Source organism: Urocampus carinirostris, chromosome 5 (assembly GCF_059441175.1).
Source record: "Urocampus carinirostris isolate Australia breed hairy pipefish chromosome 5, RoL_Ucar_1.0, whole genome shotgun sequence".
Taxonomy (NCBI): domain Eukaryota; kingdom Metazoa; phylum Chordata; class Actinopteri; order Syngnathiformes; family Syngnathidae; genus Urocampus; species Urocampus carinirostris.
Window position 1 is genome coordinate 1,692,022 of NC_142353.1, and position 8,215 is coordinate 1,700,236.

Here is an 8,215-nt window from a genome sequence, read left to right on the forward strand (position 1 = left end):
GTTTCAGTGGCCACCAACTCAGTTGAGTTTGAGATACTTGTTTCAGTGAATTCGGTATGTTTGTGCCATTGTTTCAGCTCTTTTGAGAGACAGCTGCCTCAAACAATATTCATCACATTTTTGGTGTCCAACTGCTAAGTGCCAGCTTGGTACTGTGTTTTTCCAATTCGCTCACTTGCTCAGTGTCAGGAACATCGTCCTCCATCTTGTACAGTAAAACAAAAGAACAAACGCACCTCTGAATGAAAATCATCCATCAGTGAGAATCCTGTTACCATGGCACCTGTGAAGCACAGTCCGCATCTTTTTGTCAGGCCCCAGAGGGGTGTAGGATCCCTGCGTGGGGGGTGCATCCATGAGAGACGTTTTTTTAGCAAGGCAGGTGTGTAGAGACACTTCCAGCTGGATGCTGGTATTCGGGGCAAAATCACTAAAATCAGCCTCAGCGTGTTGTATGGTTGTTGGAGCAAGTCTGAAAGAAGAGCAGAGTACAAGTGGGAACTCTTGGAGGTGAGCGAAGTGACAGACAGCTACTGAGATGCCTCCGTGCACACTCACCAGGCTGAAGCAAATTAAATGCCTGAATGTCATCCACACACGCGTATACATACTGCGTTTCTACAAATCCAAGTGCTTTCAACACACATGTGCCTCAGTTGAACAAAGACCTGGAAATTCTGAAGTTGGTCAGAGTAGGTGCGGCAAATAAGAAAAAGATGGATTAGATGTAATTTTCCCCATATGTTCATGCACGGAAAATGCTAGTCTACTTGTGATCCTAAGAGCCAAGAAGAAATCGGAAAGTTTGAGAGCGTTCTCCACTCGGTGCGGTGGAATCCTTTGTCCTCTGAGATTTGATCTGCAACCTCAGTGGAATTGTTTAAAAGTAAGCTCAAAACACACTTATATTCTATTGCTTATAAAGGACCTATATATCATAATGATTCAATTTGGCCACCTGTACCTCTGCTATAGTGCTATTTCGTAATATTGTGTATTTTATGTACAGTATGTTTTTTTTCTGTAAAAGCCCTTCTGGGGACAGACATTAAGAATTTGCCTTGGCTAAAATGCTATAGTATGTGGCATGAGTTTATGGAAGATATTGTACCTTTTCAAATAAACGAAGCTTGAAACTTGTAATTAAGGGCTATACAGATAAACATGACTTGACTTCACTTGACCTGGATCAAATGGGGATTTGTTTCAGTGGTAGTTCTCTCCAAATGTTCTGTATTCTATTCTTCCGATGTGTTTATTGATTTTTTTGCTATGTGGTAATTCTGAAAAGGAAATCAAAATGCAAACAATAAGGCGAAGTAAGCACTTATATTATAGATCCTACCACAATATATTACTTGTTCACGTAGAAAAATGCAAACAAACTCTCGTGGTTTCGGTCCTACCTGTCAAACAGGGCGCAATGTGTTAACTACGGCAATCTGACCTCTAAACATTCTGATGCCCCCTGTGGCATTCCCCAGGGCTCTGACGTGGCCCCCTTCTTTTTAGTATGTATAAACCTCGACAAATGTGATATCACCCATAGTGACTCGGTCTAACATTTAGGTGTTATATTTGATCCTAATCTGTCGTTTCAGTTACATGTGAAAAATATTATTAGAATAGCTTTCTTCCACCTTCGTAATATTGCGCAGATTTGTCCGATGCATTCTCAATCAGATGCAGAGGTTATAATTTATGCGTTAATTACTTCTCGGCTTGATGACTCTAATGTATTGCTTTCTGGTCTCCCGATGTCTAGAATCAAATGTTTGCAGCTAGTTCAAAATGCGGCAGCGAGAGTTTTGACTAAGACAAAAATGTTTGAGCATATTACTCCTATATTGGCCAACTTGCACAGGCTCCCAGTCAGCTTAAGATGTGACTTTAAGGTTCTCTTACTAACATACAAATGATTGCATGGACTTGTGCCCTCTTATGGCTCAGATTTGGTTTCCCCTTATGTTACTGCACAGAGCCTCCATTTGGAAAATGCCAGTCTACTTGTGACTCCAAGAAGAAGTCTGCAGACTCGATAGCTTTCTCCATCTGGGCCCTTGTGCTGTGGATTGCTCTGCCTCCAGAGGGAGATAAGATCTGCAAAGTAAAAAACTGCACGTTTTTAAATCCAGACTTAAGACCCACTTCTATTCAATAGCTTATGATTTATTCCCACCTCATACTTTTCTTTTCTTGTCTTTTTCCGACTGCCTAGCTGGTGGTGATACGAGGAAGGGATTTGAGATGAGTCAGCGGACCAACATCTGGACCTGAAGCATGTACGTCGCCTGCATCAACCAGCGGGCGAGATGGTGTTATGCTGTTATTTACTTTTCGGAATGTTTTACAGGTTTGAGGGGTCATAGCTGTCATGAACTTTCTGGACAAATTTCAACATATTACCTATAGTTTTCTTTTATTGATGTTCACTGTTTTTTGTACTGTTACCCAATGCTAAATCTATTGCACCCTGGCCATACTGTAAGAGGGATTACCACTTGTGAGGCCCCTTCTCAAGTTTTCTTTTCTCCTCATGCTGAGGTTTTGAGCTTTTCTTTGCTCGCATGTTGATTTAAGATCAGGCGATGGAGTAATTGTATTCATGTGCAGTTCATGGCGATTCAACATGGCGGCGCGCATGGATGCTGCGACTAGTTGCTCTCCAGCTAATCTTCTATTTATTGCCGTTCTCTTGTCTTTTTTGCTTTCACTTTTGGACACATGTGTGGCCAAAAATACTTACAGTAGGGACAAACTTATTCGGTTGGGTGGGCGTCTAAATTTCGACTTTTCGGGCACTTTTTATACCGCCTATGATATACCGAGCGAACTTCAAAGAGATCCGGCATCCTTATGGACAGCTATTCCTCCTAATAAACGACGACAACGGCGCCGTAAAGACAGAAAACAGAAGCGTGGTTGCCGTGCAGGTAGATGTGTGAAGAGTGCGAAGTCTAAGGAGCAAGAAGGACGCGAGGATGTAACTAATTCCACCATTCATTCCTCGCCGGACAACCGACGCTTTACACTCAGCGCTCACGAACGGCCCCAACGGCGGCATCTTTTGAAGATCTCTACAAAGACTACAAAGACTTCAGCTAAGTCAAATGATTCAGCAAAGCTAAAATTTGGTCTTTTAAATATTAGATCGCTTGCTCCTAAAGCTTTACTTGTTGATAACATTATTCGTGATTATAAACTGAACTGTATGGGTCTTTGTGAAACTTGGTTACGCCCGGATGAGTATTTAGCGCTAAATAATGCTTCACTACCTCACTACGCGAGTAGCCATGTAGCACGCACATTGAAAAAGGGTGGCGGTGTCGCGCTCATTTCTGAAAAATCGCTCAAATTTAATCCTCGTACCTCTAATAATTACAAGGCGTTTGAGGCTCTTGTGATGCAGTCCTCTCTATTGTCAATTTATGTAATAACACTATCGCGCACCTGGGCCATACACAACTTTCTTAGACGAATTTGCTGAACTTTTGTCTGAACTAGTAACTTATGCAGACAAAATTATAATTATGGGGGACTTTAACATTCATATGAACTCCCCACTCAGTTCACTTACTATTGCGTTTAGGTCTCTAATTGATGCATTTGGTTTTAATCAACTGGTTGATTTGCCAACCCATAAAAATGGAAACACGCTAGACTTGATTATGACTCGAGGTGTTTTAACCTCAAACATTATGGTGTTACCGTGTACTACCATTACCTCGGATCATTATTTAGTTACATTTGAGGTGCTAGCTAAAAGTAGTGTTAAAAAAGCTAAAGGATTTAGCGGACGCAATATAAGCACTGGCACAGTTTCTGAGCTCTTTGAACTCCTTCCTGGAGCAGTTGCGTCCTTTCCTTCATACAATGGCTTGATTGACTCACTCATGAATGAGTTCAATACCACCCTGACTAGTGTCCTGGATTCAATAGCGCCCATAAAGCTAAAATCACGTCCTAAAAGACGCACGCCTTGGTTTACTGATGAAACTAGAACCCTTAAACAAGAATGCAGGAAATTGGAAAGAAAATGGCGCGCTACCAAGCTTGAGGTTTTCCATCAAACCTGGTGTGACAGCTTTCCGGGCACCGGTGCTGTGGAATGCTCTTCTCCCTGAGATCCGATCTGCAACCTCAGTGGAAATGTTTAAATCTAAACTTAAAACTCACTTCTACTCCATAGCATATGAATAACCTACTCTTCTCGTCGGCTGAAAAATAGTCTGTGTAATATAGTGTAATAATCTGTGAAGCCCTTTGAGACTCTTCGTGATTTAGGGCTATACAAATAAAAATGACTTGACTTGACTCCTTTGAGACTTCTTGTGATTAAGGGCTATACAAATAAATGTGTCTTGACCTGACTATATGTTACGTTGGGCTTCATTTTAAAACTTAATGTTAAAATGGTGCATTTGGCATTAAAATTACTAAAGAATTCAAAAGATGTATATGAACAGCCTCTATATACTCTACAACTTACCTTCGGCAAAGACTACAATTTTGTAACACAAAAAGTATACAAATATCAAAACAAAATATAGAAATATTCCCAATGAAAATAGATTTTTTTAAGCAATGAATTTGAAATATTTAAAATATGTGGCAACAATGTCTCTGCAGATTTTAATTTGAAAACGGCGAGGTGTAATACCGTATGGGTATCAGTGTCAATAACTGCTTTTTGAAGTCATGGTTTTTTTGTGTATGGGCGGCACAGCGGCTGAATGGTTAGTGCGTCCGCGGCACAGATCTGAGGTCATGGGATAAAATCCAGCTCTGAGCCTTCCTGTGCGGAGTATGTAGGTTCTTCCCGTTTTGCGTGGGTTTCCTCTCACATTCACATTCTAAAAACATGCATGTTAGGTCAATTGGCCGGTCTAAATTGTCCCCAGGTGTGAATGAGAGAGTGAGTCTTCTGTCTCTGTGTTCCCTGCAAATGGCTGGCAACCATTTCAGTGTGTCCCCCTTCTCACTTGCCGAAGTTGGCTGGGATGGCCTGCAGCACCCCTGCAACACTACTGAGGATAAGCGGTAAATGGATGGGTTTTTGCATCAGTGGAAATATTTCACATAAACTTACAAATATAAACAGAATTTGTTCCATTAGTAAATTACCTTTTGGGGGGCAAGTCCAACCTAAACTTTTTTGGAAAAATGAGTCCAATATGACAAAGATGTAGGTTTAAAAAGTATCATTGTTGTTAATACAAAATGGCAAAAAGGTGAGGGTGTGTTTGTGCTTTAAAGAAACCCTCTGGTAGGAAGCTTTATGTGATAGTGGTATTATTGAAATTAGTAATGTTTTGGCCACTGTGGCAGTTATCACTCTTATTAATCAGTCAGATATGCAAAGATTTTTGACATTCTATCATAATGCATGACTCTGTACACGCATTGCCAAAATTTGCTTGCTGAACCCCAGAGATTATAATGCCTTAGGCTCTTATGTCAGTTTAAAATGGCACATTACATGGCCAAGTATATATATTGTTGCCCATACTGTTCTGTTGTCTATGAAGACAAAACAGCAAGCTGTTCCATTTCAACAACTTATTTGCAATATCTTAAAGATTATCAAGACTTCATAATCGCAATAATAAACTTAACATGACATTTTTATAGCGTTAGATTTCTACTATATGAGATCCTTGGTAACAAAGGGGCCTGAGCTCAATAAACCGACCTGTGTCATCGGGCATCTGTGGCCCCATTCCCCAATTAGTCCCCTGCTTAGGAGACCGGCCCGTTCTTCAGTATTAGGGAGCAAAGGGGAGATGGATAGAGTCGGATTATAGAGGAGTCTGGCCTCTTTAACAGGTAGACCCATGTGCTCCAGGCTCGGGGCCAGCACAGAAAGAGTGTTTCTTGTTGGCATTAGGACCTAAACGGCTTAATTTTTAGCAGAGGGTCGAGGACAAGGTTTTGACTTGATTCGGAGATCCAATGTGATTCAAGGATGGTTGATTAAGCCCAAGGCTTAATCAACCATCGAGGGAAGAGGGAAGTGAGATAAACTCAAGGGGTGCAGATGTTTGTCAAATTAATTATTTAGTTAGCTGGAAGAAAACACCTACTATTTGCCGCATTATTACACCTTCAAAAAGATATAAAAAGATTCATCCATGCAGAGCAAGTGACGCAAGGATCATTTAGAGCAGGGGTCTCGAACTCAATTTACCTGGGGGGCGCAGAAGGATAGGGTATGGTTTGAATTGGGACAAAACTGGTTTTCCATAAAAAAGGTTTTTAAAAGAATTAAAGTATTTAGAAATATACAAAATATAAAACTATATAAAAATATAAAGAATGAATATGAAAATAAATCAAGTAATCAGTTAGGAATTATTCCATAATCCGCTAAACTCAAAGGCACGGTGTGTATTGTTCAGTGCCTTCTCGGGGGGGGGGGCTTTAAACGTATACCTGTATACGTTTTTTTAAGCATTTTTGAAGGGGCGCCGCTATTTCGCGGATTTTCAGTTTTCGCGGGTGGTCTCGGCCCCCATTAACCGCGATAACCGAGGGAATACTGTAGCAAAATTAGACAATATATTTCCTTACCATGGTTTCTTATGATTATTTGCACATCACAGTGTTGTGCTTGTAAAGTAAGAGATGAAGATAAAGCTGACAAATTGTGTTATTCTTGGGGATTTTGCTACAGTTAAGTGCCATGGTGAACATATGTACACAAATTAAAACGGTAAACTCCACTTAGATTAAGTTAAAGTGATTCTGACAGACCGTGTCAACTGTGTGCGGAGCACCAGATGAAAAGGGCTACAATAATCCCTTCTAGCTCGTCGATTTCCCTAATCTCCGGCTTTTATTATCCACGGAGCCTTGAGGAGGGTGTGACAGGGTCAGGGGGAAATATATGAGCCTTTAAGGATAGCAGTGGGTAGAGAAGAGGTTTCATGCACCCATTAAGCTTTATACAGTACATACTAATACACTTTTATTGAAAAGGTGAACATCATCTTCATTTTGATTATTATTTGAACCATACATACGCAACCATTTAACCTTTTAACGCTGGACTTTTGAGTCTGTCCGATGTCATCATTTCTAAATGTGCTCATCACAGAAACATCACAATCAGTCTGAAACAAGATACCCAAAAACGATAAAACCGGCACAACTCACCATAAAAATTAGTTGAAAGTCCACAAAATTGGCCTTGTTTCATCCGGGACTATCCAGAGAATCTAAGTGTGTGAAATATTTTCTTCAAAACCCATGATTAATGCTGATAAATGGAAAAAAAATCACCTAAAAGCATTTCTGCTTTGTAGGACGTACCTTATAGTAATCAGTTAGTTTCGCTCCAGACTCGCTTTTAAGATAAACCGACTTCTACAATAATTCCCAATATGGTAGTCGCACTTTTTGATTGACATGATTTCTTGCCATTTCACCGTCCACAGCCCGCATTAGCCGATAAAACAGAGACTGCCTCCTGTAGTCTGAATATCTTCAGCCAGTAGTAACCAAATCGAATGATGATTAACACATTGCTCAGTCAATAAAATTCCCAACATAATTTTTTTTGCCACTTTCTGGCGGTGTATTTAAATCAGAGCCAAAAATGAACTTGCGCAATGTAATTCGGGATTTATTTTTACAGAACATTATTACACCATACCCGTCAACCTCCACAGCTCCATGCCCTTACAAACTGTCGTATTTTCCCTTACAAAATAATCTTACACCATATTTTTTTTTTCAAACGTGTTTACTGATTAACATGTTATATTGTACATGTTTTTTGTTGTATCATGTATATTGTTAATTAAAATTTTGTTGTGAGATACTGAGTTGCTTGACATGAATGAGGTTTATTATAAAAAGTTCAAAAATGAAGTAGCTTGGATGTTCACTGTAGAAGGAAAAAATACATGAAAATATAATTAAGTAGAATAATACATTTTCTTATTCAAATTATTAATTCATTTTCTGCATTAAATTATTGTTGTTAATATACCGATTAAAGAGATAACCACAAACCTGTCTTTTTTCATTTTCTCCTTTTATACATCCTTTTTTTCCTTAACTCCTTTATACAACATAATAATTCGTAATATAATGCATCAAAGCAAGTGAGCCGTTCAATGAGTTGAGCCGAAAAGGCCGGTTCTCTAAAAAGAGACGGACTTCCTTTCACTACACAACCCGAACTCGTTTGACTTGATTTGCCGTTTCGTGA

At 39.7% G+C, this 8,215-nt stretch overlaps 1 long non-coding RNA gene across 3 annotated transcripts in view; it reads right to left on the minus strand.

Moving 5' to 3' along the window:
* Positions 1-2,072, minus strand: part of LOC148364948 (uncharacterized) — a 49,917-nt gene extending 47,845 nt beyond the window's left edge. The window contains exons 1-2 of one of the 3 annotated variants that reach the window (XR_015850449.1): positions 559-2,072; positions 237-472 (exon numbers count right to left, since the gene is read on the minus strand). This is a non-coding gene — a long non-coding RNA (uncharacterized LOC148364948). Of the gene's footprint in view, positions 1-236 lie in introns of all 3 variants that reach the window. The other 2 variants (XR_015850450.1, XR_015850448.1) reach the window with 2 other exon arrangements.
* Between the last annotated feature and the right edge of the window lie 6,143 nt (positions 2,073-8,215).